The following is a 16,370-nucleotide window of genomic DNA, read 5'->3' on the forward strand; positions in this document are numbered from 1 at the left end:
TTATTTTGGGGGATAATGATCAAAGTAATTTTAAATGGGCATTGAAGATTATTTTAAGAGGTTGGAATTTCTGTCAATGATTTTTAAAATTGAAGATTTTTCTAAAGTTGCAAAGAACAACTGCCCATGAAAATTCTAAAATGACTATCTTGTAAGAAAATAGTTTTCAAAAGAACCCAAGGAATGAGAATGTTATGTAATAATAAAATAGCATAACAGATCATTTCATTCAGTCTTGGGCTCTGTATGATACTATTATAATTTTATTTTTTATTTATTAAGTCACAAGCCCATATTTTTACAAATAAACCATATATTCCATTTACCTAAAAAAAAGGCAAAATATAGTGCCAGCACTTAAAAATATAATTTTTTTTCACTAAAATTGATACATGGTATACCAGATTCAAAAAGGAACAAACATTTATTTTGGATGCACTATTAATTTGGGAGAGGAGTTTTCAAGGAGTTTATACAATGTCAAAACAGACTAATAAAAATATTTTAAAAGTCATTCAGACAGATTTTTTTTTGCCTTTCTGATGCCAAATCTTTATATTTTGAAATGAAATAATTGAAACCTGTCTTGCCTGCTAGTAGCACCTGCTTAAATTTGTCTATGCCTGATTACTTTGCTAATAATGTTCAGAATTACATATATTTTAGTTCCAGTAAATTAGACATTATTAGATTTAATTTTTTAAATTGTATTCAATTTTTTTTATAAAGTCTTTTTCTTTGGTGGGTTATAGTTTCCATGAACCTTATTTCCCTTCATTCTATGTGGTCAGATCAAACTGTTTTCCTTTTTTTCTTCTAATATTTTAAAAATGTTGATATCAGTACAAAGTAATATAGCTATAGAAATCAAATGAAAAAATAAACCTCAAAACCCCAATCCTACAAAACTATATTTACTTTTGCTTCTAAAGAAATGTTCAGAGGAAAACTTACCATTCTCTTGGCAAAATTCAGCAGCAAAAGAGCCTTCTGGTCTGCTATAACTGCTGGTTTTTCAGTCTAAATGGAAAAATTTGAAGAGAGGAATTATTTTACTAATGCTACTCACCAAAAAAACCTAGACAAAATCAAAAGATCCTTTTGCTTTGAAATTCACCAGAACCATGCTTATGTAATATGGCTTTGTTTCTTACCACTGCTATTTAATTTCTGTCCATCCATAAATCTACTTTTTAATATGCATTTTCAGATCTAAAGAATATGTGTACATGCATATATATGTCATATGTATTTTACATATGCACATATTTCATATTTTAAAAACCAGAATAGCATTTTTCCAATAAATAAAATATATCTAAATGCAAAAATGCTGGATTTTTTCAATGTTTAAAATGGGCAAACAAATAGGGATTTATCTTTTAACCAAAAGGATACAGAAATATGAGCATTAAAATATCTAATAACTTTTCAATTGAATTTTAAATTCAATTTAAAACAATAGTTAAAACCCTATTGATATTTTCAATATAAATTTCTTAATTTATAAATATAAGGGGGAAAAGAACTGTATTAAGCAAAAATAAAATTACTGCCTTTATCCAGATTTCTCAAACATAATCAAACCATCCAGATTGATCTTGGAAATGCTAGGGGGGAAATTTTAGACAAAGGGATCCAATAAGCTTTCTATCCAGAAAAAAAGAATCTGTTTATGGTTAATAGAGATTCTTTAAAAAATATTTTAAGTAATTAAACAGTCTTCTAGGGTCTGTTTTCTTCTCTTTCTCTGTTTAAAATCCAAAGCTATATAATTCTGCAATATTTTCAGAATTTAAGATGAAAGAAAACAACCAATACTACCCAGGGGCAAATCTATATAGCTACAATATTTTCAGAATTTGAGATTAAAGAAAACAGCATTACCTAGAAACAAAGGTTTTTAGGTATTTTAATAAATTGTAATTTTTCATGGAAATAATCTAATGGTTTCAAGGCAAACTGATCTTACTCTGGATAATTCAAGCATAAAGTATTTAATAGTTTCCCCCCAAAAGCAAATATGGAATTTAAAATATTCCTAATGAAAGTTTTCTTCCAAGTTGGATAATTTATGAATTGATAAGAGATCAATTTAATTATTGCTTGATGTTCAAACATAAAATTGGTAATATTTAAATTTAGGAGAAACAGAAAGAATCCTGAAAAGCCCAAAAATTGGAGGATTAGACTCAAGTTCTGAATTTATAGCTATTTCTCCTCTTTTAACCTAAAAGGAACTTACATAATTAGGCTCAATGGAAAAATGGACTTTTATCAGTTGTCAATTTGCCATCACTGAAATGTTCTGACTTGCTAAAATGATGAGATTTAACTTTGTGTTTTATGTTCTCTGTTCTGTTGCTTCTTTCTAAAGCAATCCTCAAAAAATCAAAACAAAACAAAACAGAAATCTCTATAATCAGCAACCTGATATCCAATTTATAAGTACATAAAATCAAATAGCTATCAAGCTGAAAATAATATACTTTAAATAATCTTTCCTGTATGCTTTATTCTAAAATGGGGAAACCAAAATCAAAGCTTTGTCATATAAAACCCAGTCTTTCTTAATATTATTTTAATAAGTTGCAATTTGCCCATTTATTGTGAAAGGGACTGGAGCTTCTAAAATCTGGTCTTATAAATGCTGACTGCAAATTATTTCAGGGCTGAAATGATACAGTATTAACAAGGATAAAATGAAGCTTATTTTAATAATAACCAGTAGTCAGGAAATTGATTACTGTAACCAGCAATTTGCTAAAAGTTTTGAGATTAATTCTACTCTTGAAATTTTTCCAAAATGCTTTTGGTTATATTGATTTTAATGTAATTTTACTAATTGCTATTGAAGATCTTTAAAAATGAAAATAAAATAAAATTTAATTGTTCTTAATTTTTAAAAATTATTTTTACTTATTCATTTAGCAAAGTTATTTTTGTTGCTGTTTTTAATTATATTATCAAATTTATTTGGTATAGTTGGTTTAGGGCTGGTAGTGGTTTTGCTGTTTTTTGTTTTATACTTTATTACCATACTTATTTAATAATTTGGAGAAGCTGATTCTTGACAGTTTTTAAAAGTAGAAAGCAGTTTTTAAAAGTAAAATCATTGCTTCCATTTCATTTTTCAAAGTGGTTTATTTTTTCATGAAGGGGGGGGAAACAAAATAATCAAAACAATTTTGTGAAAACTCTCCCAAGTCAATATTGGAGGTCAAATGTGCTAATTATTAAGTCCTCTGTTTTGCAATAATTAAACTTTTTTCTTGGTTTAAATGCTATACTTCTAACTTTCTATCACAAGAAAGAGGATATGCTGGGGAGCCAAGGACAGTCATGTTCATGAATTGTTTTCAAAATCTATTTAAATTTCAATGTATTCTATTTTTCATCTATTGTTAATTTCCCTTCAAATTTCCTGCATATTTTAGTCCTGTAGGGATGAGAGAGTTCCCTTTAAATCACTGGAATCATCTTATTCCTATTTTTCTGATCAAAAACCATTTGTAGAGATTTACAAAGGTTGATTTGTTTTAAAATCTTGACAGACAAGTGATGAGTAGGGAGCCTAAGATGTGAATTTTTTTTAATTTTCATGTTTGTGAACTGGTACCTTCCAAGTTTGGTTAGCATTTACCAAGTACCCAGGCAATTATCAAGTTGTGCACTAGATATACTCTACCAAGCTTAATTCCTTCAGATGTATATTTCACAAGCACATTAACAAATACCATTTGGGTTGGGCTGCCTGTACTCAAACCCAGAGGTTGGATAGCTCAAAAAGTCCTCTCTTACCTTCTGATTCTCCTCTTCCCTGAAAGAAAACATTGCAGAAAGAGTTAATTCTTTGGGATCCCCTTCCTAGCCTTTCCCCCTCCTCTCTTTTGTTGATTATTTGTACAAACATTTGTCCCTTTCTAAAGAGTAACTTTGATAAGAAATGATAAGTGATTACTTCAGAATGATACTGCTAATTAATTGCTAACTAATGCAATTGGTCATGGGGTGTCAGAACCATGGATTGAGAGATGGAAGGATCTTAGAGGTGATCATCTAGCAAAACTCTCTTTTTCCAGATGAGGTCCATCTAACTAACCTGCTCAAGATCACTTTGCTACTAAATAGGAAGGTCAGGATTTGCACCTGGGTCCTAGGTCTGATTCCAGAGTGATTCTTGCACTCTTAAAAAAAAAAAAAGGAGAATATTTTGTATTGTTTTTAAGGAAGATAGCCTTATAAATCTGATTTTCTTTCTGTTTCAGTTGTATCATGCATAAGCTTTCAAATTTTTCAAGGACTGATTATACTAAAAAAAATGCTTATAAAATTGATGGTATTGGACTCAGTGGTCTCTCATAAGACCTGTAATATTATGAAATTGCTAATTTAAGATGGAGTGCAAATTTTTTTCATGAGATTGGAGACTACTAATCTGCAAAGTTCAAGCTCTCAAACCATCTTGCAATTTTAGTGATTTTTGTTTTGTCCCTCTTAAATGATCAAAATAACCATCTTTCCCCTTTCTACTTAAATTCACTTGAGTTTATCCCCCGGTAGGAGATTCAGGGCTGACATGGACTAGTGTAACCCAATGACCATATTTTGTGTCTTCACTCTCCTTTGATTTGCCTTCACTCACAATATGAGTAAGGTGCCTTTCTGAATCTCTGTGACATTTTCATCTTCTGTGGACTCTTCAAAGCCCCTCAAATAGGCACACGTGTTTTTGGAAACCAGCTAGATCTTGTTGCATTGCTTAGCTCTACTTTTAAAGATCAACGAGTATAAGTAAAATCATGGATGATTAAGTCTTAAGGGGGCTTCAGAAAACATTTATTCTAGACTGTCCCCTGAATTTATGGGTTAATTAATCTAGTCATGGAAGCCAGAATGTCAGAGTTTAAAGGGAACTTGAAATACAGAAAATAAGAGTGTTAGAACTAGAGGAAAATTTGGAATAAACTGTTTTAATTGGGAAGGTCTTGGCACAAAATGCTGGAAGGAATCTTTGAACATAGACTATCAGAACTAGGAGGTACTTTAAAGAAAAGATATAAGAGCTAGAGAGGGTCTTAGAATATAGGGTGTTATAGCTGTAAGGGATTTTAGAGCATGGATTATCAGCATAAATGAATCAAAACCCCCTACAAAATATCAGGGCTGGAAGGGATCTGAGTATATAGGTAGCAGAACTAGAAAGCAGCTTAGACAGTGAATGATAGAGCTGGAAGCTGAGCTCAGAACACAGAATATTACAGCTAGAAGGAAACTTAGAGAACTTCTTATCCAACCCTTTTGGGTAGCTAGATTGCTCACTGGATAGATCACTGGGCTGGAGTCAGGAAAACCTGAGTTCAAATCCAGCCTCAGATAGAAATGCTGTAAGTCATTTAACCTCTGTTTGCTTTAATGTACTAGAGAAGGAAATGGCAAACAACTCTAGTATCTTTGCAAAGAAAACTCCCTTGACATGACTGAACAACAATAATAGTTCAACCCCTTAATTTTAAAGAGGAGGAAACTGGACAAAAGAAGAGCAATAACTTGCTCAGTCATATATCTGACAAGTGACAAAGCTAGGAGTCAGATCTTGGCTTGATTTAGAGAAATTAAGGATTGTTACCAGCTTTTTTTGTCTCAGGACTCTTTTTCACTCTTTAAAATTATTGGAGGATTCTAAAGAGTTTTTGTTTATGTGGTTATATATATCCCAATATTTACTGTTAGAAATTAAATGATCAATATTATGATGAAAATAGTTTTGACTTCACAGGATCCTGAAAGGATTTTAGACCTCATTTCAAGAACTGTTATTATAGTAATAACAACCTAGAAGGTATTCTTGAAGCATTTGTGGGTAGGAATAAGCTTTCATTCCCCCACCTTTTCCCTAATGATGAGCAAACAAGAATGCTCCTCCCCCCCCCATTTTAAAAAAGTGAGATATGGGAAAAAGTATTGGATTCAATTCCCCAAACACAGTGGGCACTCAGTAGATGTCTGTTCCACTGAATATGATTTTAGGTAATCCTTTTTAGGAGAAAGGACCAAAAGCAGTGATTAATCAATTTGCATTAGATAGAAATTGGGTACATCTATGTGCCTGGCACCTAATAAGCAATATAAGTGCTTATTGACTGACTCCTTAATGTTGCCCTTTCTCTGATCATTCTTGCAGCCTAGTGGCAATCCATCTTTCCGTGGGCAGGTTGTTTGAGAAAAATGTCGATGAAAAATGGCTTTATGATCATCCTTCTTCTCATTATCTGGTAGATGGTCCTGTGTTCAAATGCAAAGAGTTAATAGAGTTATTGAATTAGACACTGCAGGAGTGAGCTTATAGCATTAGCTGCTGCAATTACTATTGCTGAGAAAAAAAAAACTTGCATGAAATCCCTTATTTTTAGTCACTTAGAATAAACCTTTCCCAGGAGTGTCAAAATTGGAAAAAATAAGACTTTGGTCCCAAATTTTAAATACCAGGAATCCGTTAAAGCTATTTAACTGAGTGGGCTTAGAAATATATCACTCAAGCAAAATTCATTTTTTAAAAGTCTTATAGGATCAATAGATAGAAAGTCAGATCTGGAGACAGGAGGTCCTGAGTTCAAATTTGACCTCATAGACTTCCCAGCTGTGGGATCCTGGCTAAGTCACTTAACCCCAATTGCCTAGCCCTTAACACTCTTCTGCCTTGGAACTATACTTAGTATTGACTCTAAGACAGAAGGTGAGGGTTGTTGCTATTGTTGTTTTTAAGCCACAAAGAAGGTTTTTTCTTTCTTTTTTATACAGTTCTTTGGGAAAGGAAGAAAATAAGTATTTATGAAGCATCTCCTAGGTGCCAAGTATTATGCTAAGTGTTTATTATATTATCTTATTTAAGCCTCACAACAACCCTGATTGGTTAGTGCTATTATTATTTCCATTTTGTTGTATTGTTGTTCTGTCATTTCAGTCACATCCAGCTCTTCCTTGCCCTGTTTGGGGCTTTCTTGGCACAGATCCTGAAGCGGTTTGCCATTTCCTTCTCCAGCTCATTTGACAGATGAGGAAACTGAGGTAAACCAAGGGTGACTTGCTCAGTGTCACAAACCTAGCTTCTAAGTGTCTGAGACCATTTCCTCATCTGTAAAATGAACTGGAAAAGGACATGGCAAACCACTCCAGTATCTTTGCCAAGAAAATCCCCAGCACTGGAAATGGCTGCAGCGGGGCATTCTGCATCAGTTTGGTGTTGCCAATGTGGATTGTAGACTCTTAATCTAGCCTGGTTATCTTAAGGAGCTGAAAGGATGCTGGAAACTTGTAGAATGGAAGCTCCTTGAGGGTAGGGATAATTCTCCTTTTGTCCTCATAAATTATGGGCTAGTATAGTGCCTGGCCCAGAGCAGGCAATTAACAAATGTCTAAATTGAAAATGAAGAGCTAGACCTTACCCATAGAACTTGGGTTCTGTGGCAGAAGTTTCATCTTATTCACTTTCCTCTGAGGCAAAAACTCCCATCTCTGAGCCACAATTAGTTGTATCACCCTCGGTAACCTCCCAGCCATTGAGGCATTAAGGTGATACAGAGGTTGGAGGACTGAAGTCAGGAAGATCTGAATTCAAATCAATCAATAAAAATTTATTAAGTACCTGCTATTGTACCAGGTATTGTGTTAAGCACTAAGTTCAAATCCAGTCACAGACACTTATTAGTTTTGTGAATCCTGGGCCAGTCACTTACCCTCTGTTTGCCTCAATGTCCTCAACTGTAAAATGAGCTGCACAAAGAAATGGCAAACCACTTGGGTATCTTTGAAAAGAAAATCCTAAATGGGGCAAGGAAGAGTCAGATATGACTGAGATGACTAAACAGCAAAACAACACAATGGAAATGAATGGTAATAACATTGACTGATCAGGGTTGTTGTAAAAATTAAATAAGATGATATTTGTAAAACACTTAACACAGTGCCTGGCACATAGGAGAAGCTTCATAAATATTTGTTTTAATTCCTCAGACAACTGTAAAACTAGAATTTTTTTAAATTTTATTTTTTTCAATCAGCATTTAACTCCAGACACTACTCCCAATTAAGAAAGAAAAATGAAATCTTTGTTGCAAATATGTATAGGAAGATTAGAAGATAGATAGAAAGGATAGAGAGATAGGAAGGTTAGACAGATGGAGAGACAGACAGACAGATAGATATAGGAAGACATATAGATAGACAGATGATGGATAGGCAGACAGACAGATGGATAGATAGAAAGATAGACAGAAAGGATAGAGAGATAGGAAGGTTAGACAGATGGAGAGACAGACAGATAGATATAGGAAGACATATAGATAGACAGATGATGGATAGACAGACAGACAGATGGATAGATAGAAAGACAGACAGAAAGGATAGAGAGATAGGAAGGTTAGACAGATGGAAAGACAGACAGACAGAAAGCTAGATAAATAAAGATAGATGAATGGATAGATAGACAAATGGATAGACAGATAGATGGATAGATAGAAAGATAGATGGAATAGAAAGATAGGAAGGAAGGATAGACAGAAAGGTAGATTAGATAGATAGAAAGACAGAAAGATAGAATAAAAAGATAGGAAGGCTAGACAGGTAGATTAGATCGATAGACAGATAAGTTGCTATTGTGAATTGATAGAGAGTTTCTATATTGGTAGTTCTCCTACATTGATGAAATCACAAGTTCAAATCACTCCCCTAAAAGAAAAAAATGGTAATATACTAGACAAACATAGCCCCATATTCCTTATTCTACCTACTACTCAATATGTCTCCTAGACATATATGCCTACTTGAACCCCACCAATCAGGTTAATTCTTTATATGAAGAAACATGTTAACAATATAAAGGAAAGCATGTTCCAAACTGGCAAACAAGTTGTCTGACTCAGTTGAGGCTATGTCTCAACTGAGGAATTGTCTGAAGGTCCCTTTTGAAGATCTCTATGGACATGGCCTTTATTGGATGAATAATAGCCCACTTTGGCTCTCAAAATGCACAGCCAACAGAAGGAAGGGAGGAGTCATCAAAATGCATTTATCCTTCTTGCCAAGATGGAACTCAGAGTACAGGGTCCAGGAATAGAAAAAGGAACAGAGATCACAGCCATCTCTGCAGATCACAGGGGTCTGCTGATCAAAGCAAGCAGCAAGGGAACATTTTGTCTATTGGTCCAAACACTTACATTTTTGAGCTTAGATTCTCATAAGCCTTTTAAAAATTCAAGGATAATTTTTGTTCATTTACTTTTGTTTTTTTTAAGCTCTCTGAAGGATCTCTATCACTATATTCTAAATTTATAACCTAGGAGAGGTCATTTGAACTTTATTTGAAAATTAAAAAAAGCTTGATGGTGGTAGTAGTTTGTGTGTGTGTGTGTGTGTGTGTGTGTGTGTGTGTGTGTGTGTGTGTGTGATATTGGGTTAATTAATTAAGAGGATTTACTGGCACCATTTTCACATACACCAATTCCTCCTGGTGATCAAGTAATGTTGCTGGCATTTTCGTTTTCCTCTATTACTGAGGGTCGCTGTGTTTGGTGCACAAGTCTAAAGTTCTCTGTCCTTGGTACTTGCTGGATCAGTAAACAAACCTGGTCCAGAACCACTTAAATCACCATGATCACTCACTCCTTCTGCCTTACCTTTGAGGCTCAAGGGCTTTCCAAAATGTGGTCCCACAATGAAATGTGTCATGGATTTCTTTATCATCTGACCTTCTGAATATGTCCTATCATTTATTTTTAGGGCACATGGTCAAAATTGGTTTATTGACAAGCCTAGCTAAGGTCAGAGGAATTAAGAGGATCATAGATCTGGAAAAGATCTGAGAGAACATTGAGTCTATCCTCCTCATTTGACAATTGGGTAAACTATGGCCATGGGATGTTAAATGACTTGCCTAGTAGAGTCACACAGGTTATAAGTGCCAGTGGTGGAATTTGAACCCAGGTCCTCTGATTTTAAAGCAGGTGCTCTTTTCATTATGCTACACTCCCTCCATCATGATCCAGTTTCCTGAATATCAATAATGACAAAATCACAGATTCTTGCATTACTGAAGCAATTGTCAAAGAAACAACAACAATCATGTAATTTTGAAGCTGGAAAGGATTTTAGATTCTTTTGGCCAACTCTTATTTTGCAGAGGAGGGAACAGGTCTAAAGAAAGAAAGTATTTTAAAAGATTACTAACTCTGATCTCTTTAAATGTAACAATCTGAAGGAAAAAAAACTCATAGAGAATGGAATTTACCCTTTATTGTCTATACTATACATCTCCTGTTTTCCCCTAATCTTAATCGACTTTACTATAATCTTAGTCATTGGTTTTATAGCCATACATTTTTTAACCCTTATGCTCTGTCTTAGAATTGATGCAAGTAGGCTAGGCAATTGGGGTTAAGTGACTTGCCCAGGGTCACACGGCTAGGAAATATCTGAGGCCAGATTATAAACTAGGACCTCCTGTCTTCAAGGCTGGTGCTCTATCCATTGAGCCCCCTAGCTGCCCCCATTCATTTTCTTAAAAAGCTACAGTGAGTAAACAGATTCCTTTATATAATTTTGGGCCATATTTGTGTCATGACTATATTTTTTAAACTTGGGACCAAAACAGTTGAAAGGAGAGAGGAGCTAGGTAGTGTTAGCCAGCAGAGTGTTGCAGGTCATACATTGAAGAAAGGCATGACTGAGGGAGCATCACAAGGTAAAAATATCTCTCTCCCCTACCCCCATCCAAACTCTCCCTTGTTCATGGGGCAAAGTCCCATTCACCTTCTTTTTCCAGTCCTGGAAGACTGAATGTAAAGTGACTTGAAGTCTTGGCCTTTTCCCAGGGATCTTACTACAAGTCCTGACTTTATTTTTTTTGGATACAGAGACGTATATTAACGGTCACTCTTTGAAGCAGCAAAAGCTGAGAGAAAGCTCCAGAGGCCTCCAATTCAGTAAGGACCACTCATTCTTGACAAAGGAACACTTCAGTGACCAAAGATCTTGATTGGCTGATTATTCCAAGCCTTTAAATGCTTAAAAACAATCCACCAATCCTCTGGCTTTATAAACCTTCCATGCTCCATGTGATTTAAGTTTACTCGTGAGTAAAATGGAAAACAACTACAGTTTGAATCCACAGAAAAGTCCCATGCTTGAATACAGCAGTCTTGCCTACTTACACCCCTGAAAACTTACGGGTTCCCATATGCCCTGCCCCAATTTTGCCTTTTTCTCCAAGAATTCTTTAAGATGTAGAGTCATATAAATCATGAGGCTTTTCTTTATGGAAGCAGTGGATCAAGAGAGGTTCCCAATAACACTTACCTCAGGACCACAGGGTGATGGATGGTGGAGGGAGAAACATTGTCGGGAATTCTAAATGGAGTTACTCTCAACAACCAAATGCCTGGTGAACTCTACGCTTTGTGCCTTCTGAGATGAATCAGCTTAACTTATTTACCTGATTTGACTGCTTTCAATCCACATTCAAGTCCTACTGAGGTCAATGGGAATTGGAGTCTGTCTCCAATCGGAGGTCTTTGGTCCTTGAGTTGGTTTTGTTTTTTAACAACTATGGGATCAATATAGCTGCAGACACTACAAGAAGGATTATTTTATACCCTTGGGCCCCACTCATAAAGTTTCCACATAAGAATTCTACTGCTTAGAATCCTTGATCCCTGCTGATGAGAAGGGACTGATGATAATGAGGAAGAAGAGGAGGAGTTGAAGAAAGAAAATAAGCACAAAGTCATCATTCTTCTGTACAGTTCTTTGCTATCAGTGTCTTTGAGGGTGAGGGAATTACTTATCAAAGAAGCAAACAAACAAAAACAAAAGACCCAGAAGCACAATATGGCTTTTGCTTGAAAACTAAAGATGGTCTAACATGGAAAAGAAAACAAATGGGAAGCTAGGACAGATAGCTAATTGTGGCTTTGAGTGAATAGCTGTAATTTGTCTACTAGAACTACCTCTGACAGCCATGATTATAGGATTTGGAGCTGAAAGGGATCTTAGGACTCATCTAGTCCAGAGCCCCTCACTTGACAATGGAGAAATCTGACCACAGTGCACTGAAGAGCACTTGAAAGAATGTTTGAGCTGGATGGGACTTTGGGTATGTAGATCATAGTGGAGAAGAAAGGGACCTTAAAATTTAGAATATCTCAGGGGAGAGGCACTTTAGAGATCATGTAGCCCAATCTCTTCATTTTATAGATAAGGAAAGTGAGGTTGTAAGAGTTTAAATTTCCTACAATCACATAGACATTAAATAGCAGAGTCTACACCTAAATCCATGTTTCTGATGACAAGCTCAGTGTTTCTCTCATGGTCTAATGGTCCATGGATTTTTATTGTTGGTTTTTGGTTCATATCTGTGAATTCATTGGGGAAGGGAATTCCCAGCATGGAAACCCCATCCACCAATGCAGATCAACTACTTATCTATAGTTTCTAGTGTTATAGAGTTGATTGAGAGGACTGGAAGTTTAGCTGATCTGCCCATTATCACATAGCTCATATGGGTCAGAGGAAGATTTTTAACCAAAATTTTCCTGATTCTGGTGTTGGTCTTTCTTTTTCTATGTGATGTTGCCTCAGTGGACAATGCTATTTGAGGAAATCAATACCAATTTGGCTTTGACTTTTAGGATCATAATTCTAGAGCTGGAAAAGACCTTTTGAGGAGACTTAGTTTACCTCCTCATCATACATGAAAAACTGGGGCCCCAAAAGATTATGTGACTCTGTTAGCCATGATCAAGCAGGTAGTAAGTACTGAGCTGGGATTTCAACCCAGGACTCCAATTCCAAATCCTGCACTTGGAATCACACCATACTTTTATTTGGGTAATGTGTCAACTGAAGACATCTTGTATGCACTCAACACAAAATGATCTTTTCTTTTTTGATTTAGAAACAAATTAGATATTATTAGGCATTACTTCAGACAAATTCCTCCTGAAATAAACCAAGATGTTAGGCAAAATAAAGGCTCACCATTTCTTCACTCAAAATAATGAGTTTTTAAAAAATCATGGCCTAAAGGTATAATTTCTTTGAAAATGAACAAAGGGTTTTCAGGTGGGAAAGTATGAATGGAAAATTAAATTATTAAACAACCAATTAAAGCCTTCATAGTTCTATTAATCTCCAAGGAAAACTTTCTGGAAGTCTTGCAGGATTTATGTAGACTTTCTTTGAGGGTTCCTTCTTCAGCTGGAAGTTGCTTCAAAAAGAAAACAAAGATGGTGATTAGAGAACAATTGACAAATCCCAAGGAACAATGAAAGAATCCCAAGTAACCATTTAAGGATCCTGGGTTACAAGGGGAAAATTCCAAGAAATCTATTTCTAAACTAAGCTTGGTTAGAGATGCTTTCTCATGTGCCCTTTAACTATCAAAATCAGAGACAATTTATCAGCAAGGATTTAGTATCAGGGACACAAGCTCTCTAAGCTTCATCTCAGAGGTTAAAATGTATATTTTGGGTTCTTTAAATTGAAAATAAATTCATTTTTACCATTGCACTCAACAAGTCAAGTTCTTCTCAGTTCTTGGCTTAGCCCCTAGAAGAAAGAAACTCAAGAAGATCCATGAACTCTTTCTTTGAGTGGTAGTGGGACCTTGAATAGTAGTTGCCTTTGGAATCAGGAAGAACAGTGTTCAAAACATACTCACTAGCTGTGTTGCTATATGAAAAGTCAGTCAACTTTTCGAAGCCTTGGTTTACTCATCTGTAAAATAGAGGAAAAAAATTCCTATGGTACAGTTAGTATTGGGAATATCTTGTAGTATTAAGATGATATAACTATAGCATGCCTTGCAAACTTTAAAATACTATAGAAATATCAGTGATTAAGATTGCCTACCCAGGGCACTGCTTAAGATCTGGTGACTGCTCTTGTTATCACTGGGGGCGAGGCTTTATGATAGGTCCTGAAAGTCTCTATCAGCTTCAAGGACTGGTCAGATAACTTGGGGTTTTACTTTGGCATGTACAACCTTTCACCTTGGTGTTTCAAATGCAGTTCAGGTAGATATTACTAGAAATTACTTTGATAATAACTCACTGGGAGAATTGCTCAGTAGCCTCACAAAAATCTCATATCTGCCTTCTTCAAGAACCTTTCCTCCAGAGATCGCAAAGAACTAAACAGAGACTGATCCTTGGGATATGACAGTGGTAGTAGGTGGAAGCTATTATATTCTAGACACAAATAAGGAAATGGGAACTTGAGTCCATATCTTCAACTAGGAATTTGCTTTTTATTTCATTGTCAGAGATAGGACTATCTTAGAAACTCTTCCCTGAACTGATAGTGATTCCTGGATCAAATCCTTCAACAACTCATTCCAAAGGGAAGAAAAGGAATTCAAATCAAAACTGGCACCCAAACAGAGGGAGCCCACCTCTTTCCCACGTATCTTCTCCAACAAATCTGAAATTCCATCAAACTAAATGAATGATCAATAATTTCAATGAGAAACCACAATACATAACTGTCAAGCCCAGAATTGCACAAAGGCATGAAAAAAAGGAAAGAATTCTGCTGGTGAAATCAATGACAGTTCAGGCAAATAAGACAGCCATCTCCCAAGATGAGATGGACCAAAGATACATGTTGCTTGTGTTTGTGTGCCTGGAAGCAATAAAAGGAAAGAATTCCCCTAAGAAAGTTCCAGGGTGGTCAGAAATCACCAAAGTGATCAGCAGTTACAGAAAGGACTTTGGAGGCCCAGGGCCATGGCAATATTCAGACTAGGACAGTCCAAGTACCTGGTAGCTCTGACATCCTATCACTTTGTTCCTTAGGACCCCTGCATATGCAATGCTCTGAATTTCAAAGATCCAGGGGGACTTTACCCCTGGAGGTAGAGTTCAGAGCACCAGGAACCCAGGTGATCCATGTTGAAATAAAGAGGGGTTAACCATACCACCTCAAAGTACAGCAGTGAGCAGAACCTGGACCTAGCACAAAGCCTCAGTTCAAAGAATAAAGAGAGAAAGATGAGTAATCCAAAGAAGATATGATCCACTATAAAAAAAAGTTATTGTAGATCTAAAGATCATCTAAAGGAAGACAGGAGTAACTCTATAACAATATAAATGAGAGATTCAAAGGGAAAAAGTATTTTCCATAAAATGGCATGAATACTTAGAAGAAATGAAACAAGGCTTTAAAAATGAAATAAAAACTCTGAAGGAAAAAAATGGAAAAGATAATAAATAGTTTAAAAGAGAAAGTTGTAATCCTTACCAAAGTAATGGACTCCTTGAAAACTAGAATAGATTAAAGAGAAATCAATAACTCTTTGAAGCAAAAATATTAGAATAAAATCAAAATATTAAAAAAAAACAGAAGTAAAAGGAAGATACTAGATATACAAAAATGCTTGACCTGGAAAAATATTAAGGTAGAAAAACTTTAAAAACCAGTAGATTTCCCCAAAAATAATTTTTAAAACTAGATGCTATATCTCAAGAAATCAAAAGTGAAAATTACCTAGATCAAGGACAAAGTGAAGATAGAAAGAATCTACCAATGACCTCTGTTAATGAACCCTAACAAGAAAAGTCTGAGAAATGTCATTATCAAAATCCAGTACTCCCAAATCCAAGGGAAAAAAATTGAAAACAACTAGAAAGAAGAAGCTCAAGTTCTAAGGAACCACAATAAAAGGTCACACAAGACCTAACATCTTCTACCATAAACAAGAGGAGAACTAGGAATACAATATTCCAAAAGAAAAATGCAATAGGCTTAAAACCGAGAGTAATTTACTCTAGAAATCTATGTATAATCTAAAAGGGGAAAATACATAATAAACAGAATAAAGGACTAAAGAATTTCTGATGAAAAGATCAGAGCTGAGTAGGAACTTTGAAATAGAAATTTAAAAGTCAAGAGATATATGCAAAGGCAAATTTACTTGCCAAACTGGAAGGGGCTATATGATGATGCAGTGCTAATATTTTAATGGGAAGAGAAGAAACAAATGTATTTTCAGAGGCTTAAAGTATTCAAAGAGTATTAAGGAAATTTAATAAGAAAAGCAGGTTCTGGGTATAGACTGATTCTATTCTTAGGATTCCTAAGAAAGGAAACAGAAAGGAATATAAAAGGAACACATTGGCAAAGATAAGAGGACGCAGGGCTTAGAGGTTATTATTTCTCATAATTGGCTTATGTGAAAATAAATACAAACATGGAAGAAGGGGTTGGGGAAGAGGATATCAGATGAACCTCAATCTTATCTGAATCAGACAGAGAAGATTTGAGTATGCATAAATGCATGGTTTAGGGTAAAAAAAATATCAACTTTAACAAAGAAA

At 35.1% G+C, this 16,370-nt stretch overlaps 1 long non-coding RNA gene across 6 annotated transcripts in view; it reads right to left on the minus strand.

The window, feature by feature from the left end:
- Window positions 1–16,370, minus strand: part of LOC103099157 (uncharacterized) — a 118,576-nt gene that overhangs the window by 56,846 nt on the left and 45,360 nt on the right. For 2 of the 6 annotated variants that reach the window (XR_008912741.1, XR_008912739.1), the window contains exons 3-7: window positions 13,557–13,770; window positions 7,446–13,261; window positions 6,149–6,285; window positions 3,802–3,820; window positions 955–1,020 (exon numbers count right to left, since the gene is read on the minus strand). This is a non-coding gene — a long non-coding RNA (uncharacterized LOC103099157). Of the gene's footprint in view, window positions 1–954; window positions 1,021–3,801; window positions 3,821–6,148; window positions 6,286–7,445; window positions 13,771–16,370 lie in introns of all 6 variants that reach the window. The other 4 variants (XR_008912740.1, XR_008912738.1, XR_008912742.1 and 1 more) reach the window with 3 other exon arrangements.

This window comes from Monodelphis domestica, chromosome 6 (assembly GCF_027887165.1).
Source record: "Monodelphis domestica isolate mMonDom1 chromosome 6, mMonDom1.pri, whole genome shotgun sequence".
NCBI lineage: Eukaryota > Metazoa > Chordata > Mammalia > Didelphimorphia > Didelphidae > Monodelphis > Monodelphis domestica.